At 39.3% G+C, this 14,880-nt stretch overlaps 1 long non-coding RNA gene across 2 annotated transcripts in view; it reads left to right on the top strand.

The window, feature by feature from the left end:
* The window catches only part of LOC113079228 (uncharacterized), a 38,159-nt gene extending 29,476 nt beyond the window's left edge, over positions 1-8,683 (top strand). For both annotated transcript variants that reach the window (XR_003281669.1, XR_003281670.1), the window contains exons 3-4: positions 4,671-4,716; positions 8,130-8,683. This is a non-coding gene — a long non-coding RNA (uncharacterized LOC113079228). The remainder of the gene's footprint in view (positions 1-4,670; positions 4,717-8,129) is intronic.
* The last annotated feature ends 6,197 nt before the right edge of the window (positions 8,684-14,880 follow it).

Here is a 14,880-nt window from a genome sequence, read left to right as displayed (position 1 = left end):
GATTATACCCTTAGTGATATTCAGTTATTTGTGAGTTAAGTTAAATATGTATGGGTATTCCATCCAACTTCTTCCGCTTATCCGGTGCTGGGTCGCGGGGGCAGCAGTCTAAGCAGAGATGCCCAGACTTCCCTATCCCTCTTCCCGGGGGATACCGAGCAGTTCCCAGGTCAGCCAAGAGACATAGTACCTCCAGCATGTCCTTGGTCTTCCCTGGGGCCTCCTCGCGGTGGGACGTGCCTAGAACACCTCCCCAGAAAGGCGTCCAGGAGGCATCCGGAACAGATGCCCGAGCCACCATAGCTGGCTCCTCTCGATGAGGAGGAGCAGTGGCTCTACTCTGAGCTCTTCCCGAGTTGCAGAGCTCCTCACCCTATCTCTAAGGGATCGCCCGGCCACCCTTTGGAGAAAGCTAATTTCGGCCTCCTGTATCCGGGATCTTGTCCTTTTGGTCATGACCCACAGCTGGTAAATCGAGATTGTCTTCTTGAAGCTCAACTCGACAGATGAGTACATCGACCGCATCACTGCAGAAGCTGCACCTATCCACCTGTCAATCTCCTGCTCCATCCTTCCTTCACTCGTGGACAAGACCCCAAGATACTTAAACTTTTCAATTTGAGGCAGGAGCTCTCCACCAACCTGAAGGGGACATGCCACCCTTTTCCAGCTGAGAACCATGGCCTCGGACTTGGAGCTGCTAATTCTCATCCCAGCCACTTCACACTCAGCTGCAAACCATCCCAGCGCACACAGGACCTTCAGCATGTCCCATTCAGGTTGGTGGAGAACTCCTGCCTCAAGTGGAGACTGGTGATAAAGGGCAGCCCTGCCAGGGTCCAACATATACCAGGAACAAGTCTGACTTACTGTCGGCAATGCAAACCAAGCTCCTGCTCTGGTCATACAGGGACCGGACAGCCATTAACAGAGGGCTCCCGACCCCATACTCCCGGAGCACCACCCCACAGGAGGCCGCGATGGACATGGTCGAATGCCTTCTCCAAATCCACAAAACACATGTGGATTGGTTGGGCAAACTCCCATGGATCCCCCAGCACCCTGGCGAGGGAATAAAGCCCGTCCAGTGGACATAAAAAAAAAATAAAAAATTTATTCAAGATTTTCAATTTATTTAACATTTCCTTGGAAGCAAACCCATGACCTTGATGCTGCCAGCATCATCTGAGCTACAGGGTCTTGAGGGACCTGACAAAAGGCCAAAATCTGCTAGTTATTATTGACAGAAATTTTCTTCTAATCATATTTGTCAGACCCCTCATTTAGCATAGGCTAACAGTGCTTCTTTTAGTAAAGATCATATTTCTTCGAGGGGACTATCCAATTCAATAAACTACCTGTTTCGGGTAAAACATCTTCCAGCTGAGTTTTTGTTGATAGAAGAGAAGGATAAATTCTACTCAGGCTATAATAAGTTTTCATTCTCTATTCACTTCCAGAATGTGTTAATTATTTTAGACTATTATTAGAACTTAAGCCCCATGACTAGCAAACATCTCTGTTTGGCTTTGTGTGGAGGGTAACATACTAACTGGCATTAGGTTATGGAGTTTAAATGGTCCAGCTTTTATTCCCCAGTTAACATTATTCAAGAACAGGGTGTATGTAAAATATCACTTTATTCACCCTCTGCATACTCTTGGATCTTATTAGCCGATAAGTCTGGACAGTTTCATTATTTCTTTAGCCATCCAGGTTTAACAGCTTTAGCCTCTAAGGTAGAGAAGTCGAAACAAACTTGGCAAACTGAAACCATCTCATTTCTGGAGCACCATTATCGTCTAAAATATCTCAACACTCAGCTTCTCCTCTCCCTCTTGACCCTTTGTGGGACAATCAGAACCTGTGGACCCGGTTGCCTTGTTCAGTCTTGGTTTCAATGGCTCCATTGTTGTGTTGTAACAAGACGCCAGAGCTTGTTGTTTGATCCACTCTTCTGAAAAGTTTCTTTGCCGTCTTCTTTTCTCTTCCTTTTTGTTAACCACTGTATCAGCTGAGAAGGTCAAGGTACATTGTCTTTTGTTGTGCAGTCTCTTCCTGTATCTTGTCCTATTTGGGGAAAAAAAGAAAAAGTGGTTTGGTATGAATTGCCTTTAAAACGTTTACTAATTTTACCACTTGAATAAGTTGTCTTTTCTCTGCCGCTCTTAAAGTTTGGCCATTATTACCATGCTAGTTTGTTGAAGCCTATCCACATATTTGTCCTGGAGTTGCTTGGTTTCGCAGCAGGTGTGTCTGTCAGCCGACTTCTCAGAGGCAAAATCATGGTCTTTAGCGTGAAAGCATAGAGGCCGCTGTCTCTCAGCCTTAGTGCTAGCAAACTGTCAGAAATCACGTTTTAGTGGCTTGTTCGGGTCACGCTGAGAGAGCAGCCTCTTGTTCCTTACTGTCTCTTTCTTTCTCTCTATTTCGCTATCCCTTTTCTTTCTTTCTTCTCCATTTTGCTGCCCACATTTGCCAGCATACATGAAAATATTCCATACTTGAATCGATAAATATCTACTGATAAATGGTCATGAATTTATCCATATCAGCTGATTTGTTTGTAGTAAAGCTTCTCATTCTGTTGGTGGTAAACAAGAGCTAGTGTACATCCTTCCTTTAGCAAAGCATTGCTATCAGTAAAAGCATCCCCCAGCATAAGGGAAGACAGACATGAAGACACCATCATCACATTATACAAAATCGTATTGTCTGGCCGACTGCTTTGCCTTGCGTGGCATGATTTGTTGGTAGCCATCTGTGCTCAGCCTCTTTTGAAATGTGAGAAAGAACATTTGCATAAGAATAACTGACACTTCAAATTAGCTCTCCAATCACAAATGATCATTTTTAGTGTATATGGGTAAGTAGAGGCTCTTCAATTCTGGGGAGAGAAATTATGATAAGAGATAAAGATACTAAGAAATCAAACCTTCAACAATATTTATAGTTGTTGTTTTTGTTATTATATACTGAATTGTTATAAACTACATTAATTAAATTAAAGAAAATACATTTTATTTTATATTCTATATCATGTTTATTAATACTACTGGATTGTTAAATAATAAATATTTTAATAAATATATATATATATATATATATATATATATATATATATACACACATACACATTTATATTTACAGTAAAGAATGCATTATATATAATGTATATGAATAATATTAGATGATGTTTAAAAAATATTGTTTAATAATATTGTAATATTTCACTTCTGTAACTGATTATAGCCAAGTTGAGACAGAGTGCTCATCTAGAGTTTTTATAGAAACATCAAACAGCGTTTGTAGGTCATGTGTGCTGGAGTTTGTGTGTTTCAGTGTATGTTTGTGGACTCTCATACTTGTTTTGTAAGTGGATGTGGTAGTGCATGTGTAATGTTGTAGTGAAAAGAGAGAAAAACTGTACAAGCACACTGTTACATTATTATTAACTGTTAATGAAATGAGTCGCTTCTGGATGAACAGAGGGATAAACTGTACATGTCTCTGGATGCCCAGAAAAGCACACCAAGATCTATACACACACACAGAGAGAGAAAATATTTCATGGATAAATATGAACTACCTAATATCTCATTACAGTGTCAAAACTGAGAAGATTTATGAAATGTATAAAAACTGGAAAATATTGCACCACTTTGGTGAATATGTTTTCACACATTGCTGCTAAATGCATTTATCTAGATTTGGTAGTATCTGAAAGGCCCTATGACAGGGCTGCCTCTGCTCCATTGGGTTAGCCATTGGAAGACGGGGTTGGTTCTGCCCGCTCTTAGATGGCCATGAATTCATTTGCACACATATGAAAGGAGAGGAGCCCCTGGCAAAGAGATATTTGTGCTGTCTGGTGTCAGATATCAAGATGGGGGTGTGTTTGTGTGTACACGGATGCTCAGTCTCACACATCTTGCATGGTGGAAGAGCATAGTTTATCCCGACCTCCATGCCAACACTACAGGATGCCAGGGCCATACCAAAGTGTTTGTACCCAGGGCAAAGCGTTTGATTGGGCGGGACAAGAAAATAGAGTGATTATGTGGATTAGTTACATTAAATAGTAGTAGGATAAATATTTCAAGGTTGAATGGAGAAACAGTTGAGTTTGTCCTTATCGTCCTGGACAGGGTCAGTATTTGTTTAGCATTTTCATATTGCTATGACCTGTTGTCCCACATTTATTTATTCTCACATCAACAAAGGAAAAGAACTGACTTTCACACAACATGGGACTCAACTAAACCACGGGCTTCTCCAGGTTATGATTCACCTTCATACACCGAGGCAGATATGTGGAGCATATATTTTTAACCTGAGCCAAATGTGCTTTTTGCAGAGGGGTTAAAAGGGCGAATGAAAAATTCTGTAAATTATTTATAATAGCTGAAACTCTTTTAGTGTTCCTCTGTAGGGTTGGGAGTGAGACTGTGCACTGGAATGCGCTTTACTTATACATTGTCAGATATGTGGTGAGGCGGTGCTTTTATCTACATCAACAAAAGAGCTGTAGGTGGAGGAAGAAGTAGGTCACGTCATTTACTTTAGGTCAGAAAGGAGCAGAGAGATATTGACGGGTTTAACTAGACACATAGAAGCGGTTCATTCCAACATGACACTAATTATTGTGTTTTTTTCTTCTTCCCTTCTAGTGATGATTCTGAGGAAGTGCGTTGCTCTTTGAAGTGAGGAAGGAAGGTTAGTAGATTGTTCTGTTATTTATGTCACATAAAATCAGGGGTCATCTCTGAGGTTAAGAAGTGGCCACAGAGAGAAAAAAAAATTCACCAGTTAAAGCTGGTCGAGCTGAATCAAAGAAAAAAGTAAAAATCACGCACTTGCACTTTAAAGGTGGGGTAAGTGATTTCTGGTAGCCAATGTTGACATTTGAAATCACCAAACACAACCCTACCCCAAAAGTGTCCCGCCCCTATTTTCATAGCTCCACCCCACCCATACGTACAAAACCCAGGCAACGATTAGTTCTGTGAAACCAAGCCCGGCACAACAAAATAATATAAAACTCATTATAATCAGTGATACTGTCTATACCATATGTATATATATATATATATATATTAACATATATATGGTCTACACTGGACATGCCATGACATGGCACAAGAAATCCCAAATAGAAAACTACTTTTGCGTTCTATCTATGACGTATTGAAAGATATTTCAAATGATTTTCAACGGTTGCTTTGTCACGTCTAGTGTACTAGACAGACTTTAGCTGTTGTGGTGCAGACACAGTGTAACTCACCTAGCGAGAAGAAACAAAGCAACTTCGGCATCCGATTGCAGGCCTTGAGTTCTCTCCAGCACTTGGAAAGCTGATCCGATATTTACACAGGTCCTACTTCTTGCCTTATTACCTTAAGCCTACTTTTTTTCCACAGAGGTTTTCCTCTTTTTGTTTTTTATCCGCCATGTCTATCTTTCTGTCGCTCGGCTCAACTAATGTCCATCCTCTGCACTGAACGCTCTCTCCTCCAAGTCATGTTTAGACACACCCCTTACTGCTGATTGGCTTTACTTAAGTTTGTTTTGCTACTTGATTCAAATCCGTTTCCTAAAGCGTTTTTGAAAAATCGCTTACCACATCTTTAAAACCCATTGACTAGGAAGCAAAAACTCCTGGTTTGTTTTGTTAAGGAAAAACTAATAGATTTTAAATCATAAAAATGTAAAATTAAAATATGCAATCAAAAAATTGAACACGTACACACACAAAAAGATTAAATATTCAGTTTAACATCGAAAAACTGTGATCATGCAAATGTGTTGTTACAGTTTTAAATATTAAATCTTCTCAGGTTGAAAAATATTTCAAAGGTATTGTGTGTGTATATGTGTGTGTGTGTGTGTGTGTGTGTGTGTGTGTGTGTGTGTGTGTGTGTGTGTGTGTGAAGCCCTGTCCTAGACTAAAAAGTGCCAAAACAATCCAAAAGACTAACTTGATCAGGTTGGGAGACCAAATAAGACCAATAAACCATTTTAGGTTGGTAGACTTTTTTTTAGAAGTGTATCATCTTTGAGTCGCAAACTGCAAATGTACTTATTACTGTCCCTTTTATCAGTAGTAGCCTATTTAGTGACCACATCAAGTTTTTAAGTATGCAGCACACCCGATATGTAGGTGATAGTTTTGGAGATCTATAGATGGTTTTGCTCTCTTCATTCAGGACAGCAGTGTGGTTGAATCGAACAGGAGTGGTTAGTGAGGACTGTATTGAGGTGCAGGGTCCAGTTCAGGAAAGAGTGGCTCAAGCACCTCTTTCATTGCTCAGAGAACTAATGTGCGGTCGGAGAAGAATCTGACACAGTTAGGGTGATGAATTCTGCAGAGTCAGTAAAAGCAAAGTGGTGCTGAAAAACACATCTGTGCCGATCTTGGACCACACATCAAAGGCCCATGCTTCTCCTGAGGCAGCGTGCTGTATGTAGCAAGCACTTTTAATTGATTCCTCTGGGCTGAAGTACTTTTTGTTGCGGTCTTGGTTTTTGTATTTGATTTTGTATTTACTCTCTGGGACAAGAGATTTAGAATGGAGATGGCTGGATGAGACAAATCTAACAAGCCACTGAAGAAAGTGCGGGCAACATGAGCATAAGCGACCTCCACAATACACGGCTAACAGTATATGTACTGGCATAAAGGTCCTCTCCTCTCATGCTTGTTATCGCCTTCTAAGGTTTTAAGAAATATAATACTATAATAACCGAATAGAGAGAGAGAAGGCTATAGGGGGTAAGTGGAATCGGATAAGTTATTCTCTTGCCAAACAGCAAACAAGAAATAATGAGGGGAGGCAGAAACACAGACCCTCCCAGACCTGTGTTCTTCACAACAAGAAAAAAACACACACTCTTATCAGATTATAAGGAGACGTGTAAGCAAAAACCATGTGAGAGGACGGGGAGGAACAAAGGTGAAGACAAGAACGTGTCGGAGACTCCATTATTGTTTTCCTCTTTGTTAGCAAACAGTACAAGTAGTAAGATTTTTTAGAACTTGGTGAACTTTTTGTCAGTCATGTACCGTACCGTGATAATGGCTAAGACTTGAAGTGATTCACCTGATTCATGTCTCATAATGAGGCACGGTTTAGTTTCCTTTTGTTGAAGAATCGAAGGCCTGTTGAGATGTCGAACTCCTGGTCGGTGGAAGGAGTTTTGGAAAGTGAGAAGAATCCATTTCATCTGAGATGATGTTTCAGGATGTGAGTCAGATCTCAAAGGCAATGAAATTTAAAGCATCATTTCATCTTTGTGCGTGCATTGCGCTGGTTTGTTTTTATTGCAAGCTTAAAAAACACAGAAGCGAGGAAAACAATGGCTCCACAATGGCGCCCGAGTGAAGAAGTGCCTGCGATGAGGTTTCATTTCAGAAGAAAGATCTGGAGAGCAGCTGTCAGAGGGCCATCCCGGGTCTATTAGCACCAAACCATTTCAGAATTCAACTTATGAATGTGCACTTAAAGTCTGACAGGGCAATGGAGACAGTTCATTTTGCTACAATCCTCCATTTCGTATTTCTCATTGATCTGTTCTCCTCAAAACTGTACAGTTGGATTAAGTGTGTATCTATATTAAAGAGGTATGATAATACATTGTAAGCCTGCCGACAGACAGCCAGGAATATTGGGAATGTCAGAATCCCTTCTAGTGCTAGACAACTTTTAATAAATCTGGCAAGCTGTGTGGAAAACTTTGTGATGCTTATGAGGACTCTTCCTTTGTGCCTTAGAGAGAGAGAGAGAGAGAGAGGTTCTTGATAAATGAAATGATCATAGTACAAAATGAGCAGCAAGGGATTTGTGAGGGCTTAATGTCAGAATTAGTGCTTCGTGTCCAATCACTTATAGACCAGAGTGAGGAATAACAAAGCTTTTTTTTTAAGAAATACTTTTTTTGAGAATCACCTTTTGCTTTTTACTCAAAGAGCTTGTATTTTGGCTAATTATTCTGACTTGAAATTGTGATGAGATGAGCCATAACTGAATGCTTTAAACTCCTCATGTTTAATAATGTTGAATGTAACGTTTCTGTGTGTAATGTAGGTCTAAATGACAGTCTGTTGTAAAGTGTTCTTCTCTCTGCTGCAGGTTGAGAGAGCTCTCTCTCCAGCACATGCCTCCCTCATTAGTGTCCAGCAGCCGAAGACGCGAGGTCACAAACCTAATGAGCTGCCCATTTCATTCAGCTTTGCTGACATGGAAAGATGACCACAGTGACCTAATGTTGCAGGACGGTCTGACAGCACATTGTACACATATAAAGTAGCCTGAGTAACCCTTGAACCTTGGGTGGAGTGCATTATTTTGTATGAAACTGCTATATTGTCCAACTTTTCAACATGCTTGTAGATTTTATTCATTCAATAAATTGTGCATTTTTCAAAAAAAAAAAAAAAGGGAACAGGTCTTGTGATTTATTTGCTGAACCGGCGTGGGTAATGAAATATTTAATATCCTGTGTATTAAAATGATCAGTCTCGAATCCATTGACATGGTTGAATCAGTACTACACTAAGGGACTTCTGCACAGGGAGTTATTGCTTCAGTCTGAACATGTCACCTCTACAATATTTCTATGATTATAATGTACAATTATCCTTTCTTTTCTTGTTCTCTGGCTTGCCATTGTTTAAACATTTCACACGCACAATATGAAAGAACAATAAAGTCTAGACTCAATGTCATTGCTTGGATTTGATTTATACACTTAAGTATTACACATGCATAATGCAAAGTAGCTCTCACACTTCACGTTTTGTTCTCGAAACAGTTTAATGACACTAAGGTAAAATGAGCAAGTCAAATTTCATGTTTTAATGTCTCAGGAAAGCTGGTTGGCTGTTTTCTCTGAATTGCATCAGGAAGTGGTCATGAGGCACAAATAAATCTACTTTGGTCTGGAAATGAAAGTTCATATATTCTGCTCTTTCTGCATGTGCCACAAAGAGCTGATCACACGGGAGTCTAGCAGAACACCTGAACACAAAGCCAGGCATTGTGTGTCGTTCTGACCTCAGTGTCATGTGACTCCGTCATGGCCAGGTGGTGCCTGTATCTGGAGCAGAAAAGATGTTTTGCTCTTAAGACCAAACCAAACAAACTAAAGCAACAGAGACGCAAGGAAATATGAGAAAACATGAAATTATAAAATGTATTGAGAGTGTGAATTACATGTGTTTACGTGGGATTTGAACATATTAGTATCATTATTTATATTACATTTATAACATTTCATGGAAAGAAACATTAAGATTTAAAACTGAGAAGTATTTAAAATCATGTTTTGTTTATAGGTCATTTATTAAATTTGTTACATTGAGGATGATGATCTGAAATGTTCTTGCTTCCATTGAAGCTCAACATGCTCTTTGAATCTGAATGTTGAATCATCTGATTTTACACAATATTGACTCAATTTTTAATCCGCTTTTCAACTCTAAAATATTGTAATAAACATTTAGCTGTAAAATGATATGAAATGTACGGTTAGGTGTATTAAAGTTTAAAAAAAATACACTTACTGTTAACCAATTAACAGATATACAATTAACATTGCTTGTACAGTGTTTGTATTAAATTATGCAAATACGAAATGAAGCATTTTCACTAGTGATCTCAGAATTTTGGACCCCAATATATGTGCGTATCTGTATAATGCGTGGACCTGGGATTCCCAGATATACCAAATTTTTATTTTATTGATTTTATTTTTCTATTTATATTGAGGGGACAAAATGAAATGAGAAAACCTATTTATAAATTATTTATTTTTTTACTTTAAAGCAATAAATGCAGAATGCTTTCTGCAGAGTTAGGACATAAAATGTTAAGTTTGTACAATATAAAAATCATTAAATCATAAAACAAAAACCCAACCTGTGTACCTTTTGTCTTTCACATCAGTCCCATATGAAATCCAGCTAATAAAGAACATTGTTAACTGACTGGAAGCATTCACAAACCCTCCAGCAGTTGTTCTACTTCCATAGACCAGCATTGTAGTTTATTCAGTAGCTCAAGACCCCCTCTCGGACTTCTGACGAACACATGAATTCACCATCTCAGTTGTTTCAGTCCAATCCTTCAGATGAATGGTCCCAGACTCGTCATCTGTAACGCAGAGATGGAAAATAATGAAGAATTACAAATGACTGGCAGAGGCAGAATCTGATTAGACATATTGATTGACTGATGTCCATTGTACATCTACGATGACTGATGTTCCATCTTCAGTTATGAAACACAGTTTTAGAGTAGATCTTCCCAGAACAATGGCACCGGCCGCCCAACTCCACGGCACAATTGAATTGTCTCTAAGCACATAGAACCACAAAAAGCCCTGCTAGCTTTGCTTCAGAATCACTTACGAATGATCCGAAATCAGACACAAACACTGAAACTCAATATACGTTTTGTTGACATTTGAAATTTAGAGAAAAGAAAATAAAGTGAGAGTGCTTTTAAGACCAAAGAAAGTGACCTTGGCGAGGCCAGCGAGAGGTAGGCTATCTAACTTTAAAAACTCCATTACCTACTCCAGGACTTGCTCTTTCTCTCTCTCTTTTCTTGCTTTAAGAAAGAGGAAAGTACTGCGCAGTATTTCACCTTTATCTCCCGATAGCAGGTCTTTGTGTTATCTTATTCTTATTGGAAAGAAGGGAGAAACAAGAAGGAGGGGAAAAGCCTCCAAGGCGCGATACACCACGCACTCCCCACGGATGGTGAGATACCAAACACTTCCTTTCCGAACTTTCCACACTTTCATGCTAAAGGAGATGAGAGCCAGTTGCATTGTAAAGGGAGCTTCTTTTGGATTTCTCTACAGACAAATAGAGGGATACATCTGAAAAGCAGAGCATATGCCGCCGCACGAGGTGTACGCGCCTGTGTGTGTGCGTTTGCGTTTATGTACTCGCGCAGAGCCGGGCTGAATAGCACAAAGAGAACTTTTAAAGAGAGAACTGTGACATATTCCCAGAGTGTCTGTCTGCCAGTCAGAATTCCCAAGCATGCTGGGTGATGTCCTCCAAAGCACAGATCTACCTGTGCAAGAGGCCCCTGTGACAGAACACATGCAGCACTGATTTTCACAGATGGGTTGCAGTGGCCTGTGAGGTTTCTCTCTCTCCCGCATCGAACTGAGAATACGTTTTGGGCCACACTAAAAATGTAGCAGGTTTAAGTTCTTATTTTTTATACATTTTTTTAGCCTGGCACCACAGTCTGACTCTGAACACAATGGGTTTCACTCATAATACACAAGCAGACACAGTGGAAACCGCCTTTGAAATGTTACAACAATATGATGATTTATTTTACATAAAACTGGTTTGCACAGAAATTTTTAAGCAAACTCTGTGGTCAATACATAGGCCTGAGCTCAGACACGAGGACAGTTCCTCACTCTGCGTGTTTGCATTGATATGGTTGTTTATTGTTACAAAACCACCTTTGGTGAGTGTAAAATTGTATATTGGTCAATAAGAGCTAGATGAAGCCTTGCATCCCTGTGGTTTATTTCTGGTTTGTTGAGTTCTTTATGAGGACTGTGACAAGTCATGCAAAATAACAGACAATGGCTGTTGAATTTCTGGAAAATAAGCAGTGAGTGGACGCATGCAATTATAACAAGTACGTGAAAGCATTATTTCAAAATATATGATAAAAACCTCATGTTTCTGACTTCAGTTTAACATCACATTCACCTCATAATGAATAATAAGACATACAGAAATGACAAGAAAAAAAACAGGATCTCATCTGGCTATCCAACTGCTCTGAGAGCCCCTTTCTTCTCCCAGCATGCCTTGAGGCAGTGTGCTTTAAACAAGTGGAGTGCTGTTCGCTTTTGAACTGATAGAGAACCAACAGTCAAAGCATCATTGTTTCATGAGGCCTAACAAAAATGATGGAAACAGAGGGTAAGTTTATGTTGTTCTTTTTTTCTGTAAAGATTATTTCAATCGGAAACTTTTAAGTTGGGAATCCTCTTTAGACAAGACTTAACACTGAAACTCATCATGATTTCTGTTTGTAAAGAAATGAAAAACAGGAAAGGCATCAATAAGATTTTTAAACCAGATATTGGAGGGGTTTTGATTTAGTAATGACTGATTTCTAAGGCCAAGTAAGCAGTTTACTGAATTAAACATTGCTCCTTGTTTAATGAATGCATGCTACGCTTTCATTTAGTAAAGACTCTAAATAAAGCAATTGTAATGACTTGTAATACATACATATAATATTTACTTCTTTGGGCTACTTTTATGATACATTTATGAATGATTTCGCATCATTTTTGAAGCTTAAAATATTAAATTTACATTCACTTTAAAATTTTATTTTTGTGTTTCATGGAAAAATGAATGTTAAAAAAGCTGAATAACAATACAAAAGCAATCTATTTGGCATGGTAAAAGACAATAAATAAATAAATGACCTTCATCAGGTACTCTGGTATTTCTGCATCATACATGCCTGAGACATTTGTTAATTAGCCTTTGTATGAGTAAAAACGCCCAATCTCGTATTACAATTAAAATCACTGTCCTTAAAACCCATCAGAGAATTGAAAATCATCTAAACTGAATGCATCATTCATTCATGTATAATTGCAGTCCGAAATAATACCTAAACCCCTCTCACTCTGTAGCCACTCCAAACCCATCCATGAGTGTCCCTGTCCATTATCCACTGGGCTTACGACTGAGGATCAGACTGCAGACTATTTCATTTGATTCTATTCATGAGATGCAAACATTAATATGCAAAGAACAATCAACACCTCCCGTACTCTAGAAACTCATTCTTCTACAAATACGAGACTAATCTTAATTCATCTTTCAAATCGTACATACTTTAGATTTTGATTTTCAGGTATTGAGTTGATATTTACAAATAAATGAAACCACAGATTCTGTATCTCTGTCACCGGCCCATGTCCTAGGGTCAAGTTCGTCCATTCAGACAGGACATGGGAATCACAGGGGACTCACAAAGGAGGTCTGGTCTAGACACAGTCCCCTCACCCAGTGCTCAGACCATGGTGGAGGTCCTTAGAGACCCATCCTTCATTTGTTTCCTCAGTCCTTCAATGCTTGCCTTGTCAGACACCAAATGTCACCAGTTAAACTCGCTGAAGCCTTCAACTTGAACTTCAGACATGTGTCCCTATCAAAAATAAATAAATTAAAATAAATTAAAAAGTTAAGTTTTTTTTTTTTTTTTTTTGTGGTACATTTCAGAGTCACATATCAATTTGTGTGTGTGTGTGTGGATAGACTTTTTTATTTTTTATTTAATTTATTTAATTTATTTGTCTTTTTTTTTTTTTTTTTTTTTTTTTTTTTTTTTTTGCAAGTGACTTTAGTAGAAAAATATCTGCTAAATACAGAAATGTATAAAATCGATGTGGCCTTGCATAGAAGCTGAACCCTAGAGGTCTCCACTTGCACACAAGCTCTGCACAAATCTGAAGGTGCTGTCCTGTGGACAGTCTCATCACATTCATGTACACACACACAGACGCTCACATACAGCTAACCTGGATCCATTTGGTGGATTGAGTCATTCGCTACTGTATTTAAGGGGTCTGAAGACAGAGCTGAACTTTCACTGTTACTCTTATACCGCATGCACACACACACACACACACACAGTCTGGTCAGCTATCCTCGTGGGGACTCTCCATAGGTGTAATGGTTTTTATACTGTACAGACCGTATTTTCTATCGCCCTACACCAACCCTACCCCTAAACCTAACCCTCACAGAAAACTTTCTGCATTTTTAGATTTTCAAGAAACTTCATTCTGTGTAATTTATTAGCTTGTTTACCTGTGGGGACCTCAATTTAGGTCCCCACCGTGACACAAGTCCCCATGAGTCTGTGTGTATTCAGGTTTAAGTCCCCACCAGAATAGAAAAACAAGTACACACACACACACACACACACATCGTCACTACACATCATCTTGACAAACACACCTAAACATGACATCACTTGCATTTGAGATAACATATTGGTAAGGGTCTCAAAATGTGTAAGAGAAAATGACAAGGATTGAGATGTTATCAAAACGAAGTGAGGTTTAGAAGACGTTCATACAGCTGGCATGATAGAGGAGAAGAATCATTGCCGATGGTTAAAACAGATGTCAGGCTTGTGTTGAATTGTTTTGCAAACGCAACTGTCATCTTATATGTTTTCCTTTGAGAGAGTGAGCAAAAAATACATTTACAACAATGCATCATTCAAATGCCCCCCTCCCCCAGAGTAAATAGCAACAAAATAAAATGCATTGCACTTTGATTTTTCTGATTAATTTCCCAGTGCCATAATGGCCATAAGTGATTGATTGCGGTGTTATTTATGTCATTGATGTACAGAGGTACTGCCACCAAACACATGCATACACACACACTTGCAGCATTTCATTTGCACAGAAAACTACGAGCAACAGCTGGCTATCTGAAATGACTAAATAAAAGAGAGAGCAAGCTTTGTGTGTGTGTGTGTGTGTGTGTGTGTGTGAAAGTGGAACAGGGGCTGTGAATGCCTCTCCTGATGAGAGATGGAGGCATATTGAAAAGTTTATTAAATTACCCTGATTAACAATTTAGCCACGAATAGTAGAGTGGTGGAGGAGCTCTATGAGGAGGCCCTATCGCCATTCAAACCTCGAGCTGTGGGGTCGAAAGGTTCCTGAAGTTCACATGCTCTAGGGCCTTTGTTATGCTAACACTCCAGCCCCCACTTCATGGCCAGACACAAACTATTCCTTGAGAACTTCACCGGCGGCTTGTTGTTCCTGGGTGTGCCACTGCATTGGTCAGTGCTC

The sequence above is a fragment of the Carassius auratus genome, chromosome 5 (assembly GCF_003368295.1).
Source record: "Carassius auratus strain Wakin chromosome 5, ASM336829v1, whole genome shotgun sequence".
Lineage (NCBI taxonomy): Eukaryota > Metazoa > Chordata > Actinopteri > Cypriniformes > Cyprinidae > Carassius > Carassius auratus.
Note: the sequence above shows the minus strand (reverse complement) of the source record. Positions and strands in the feature narration are given on the sequence as shown.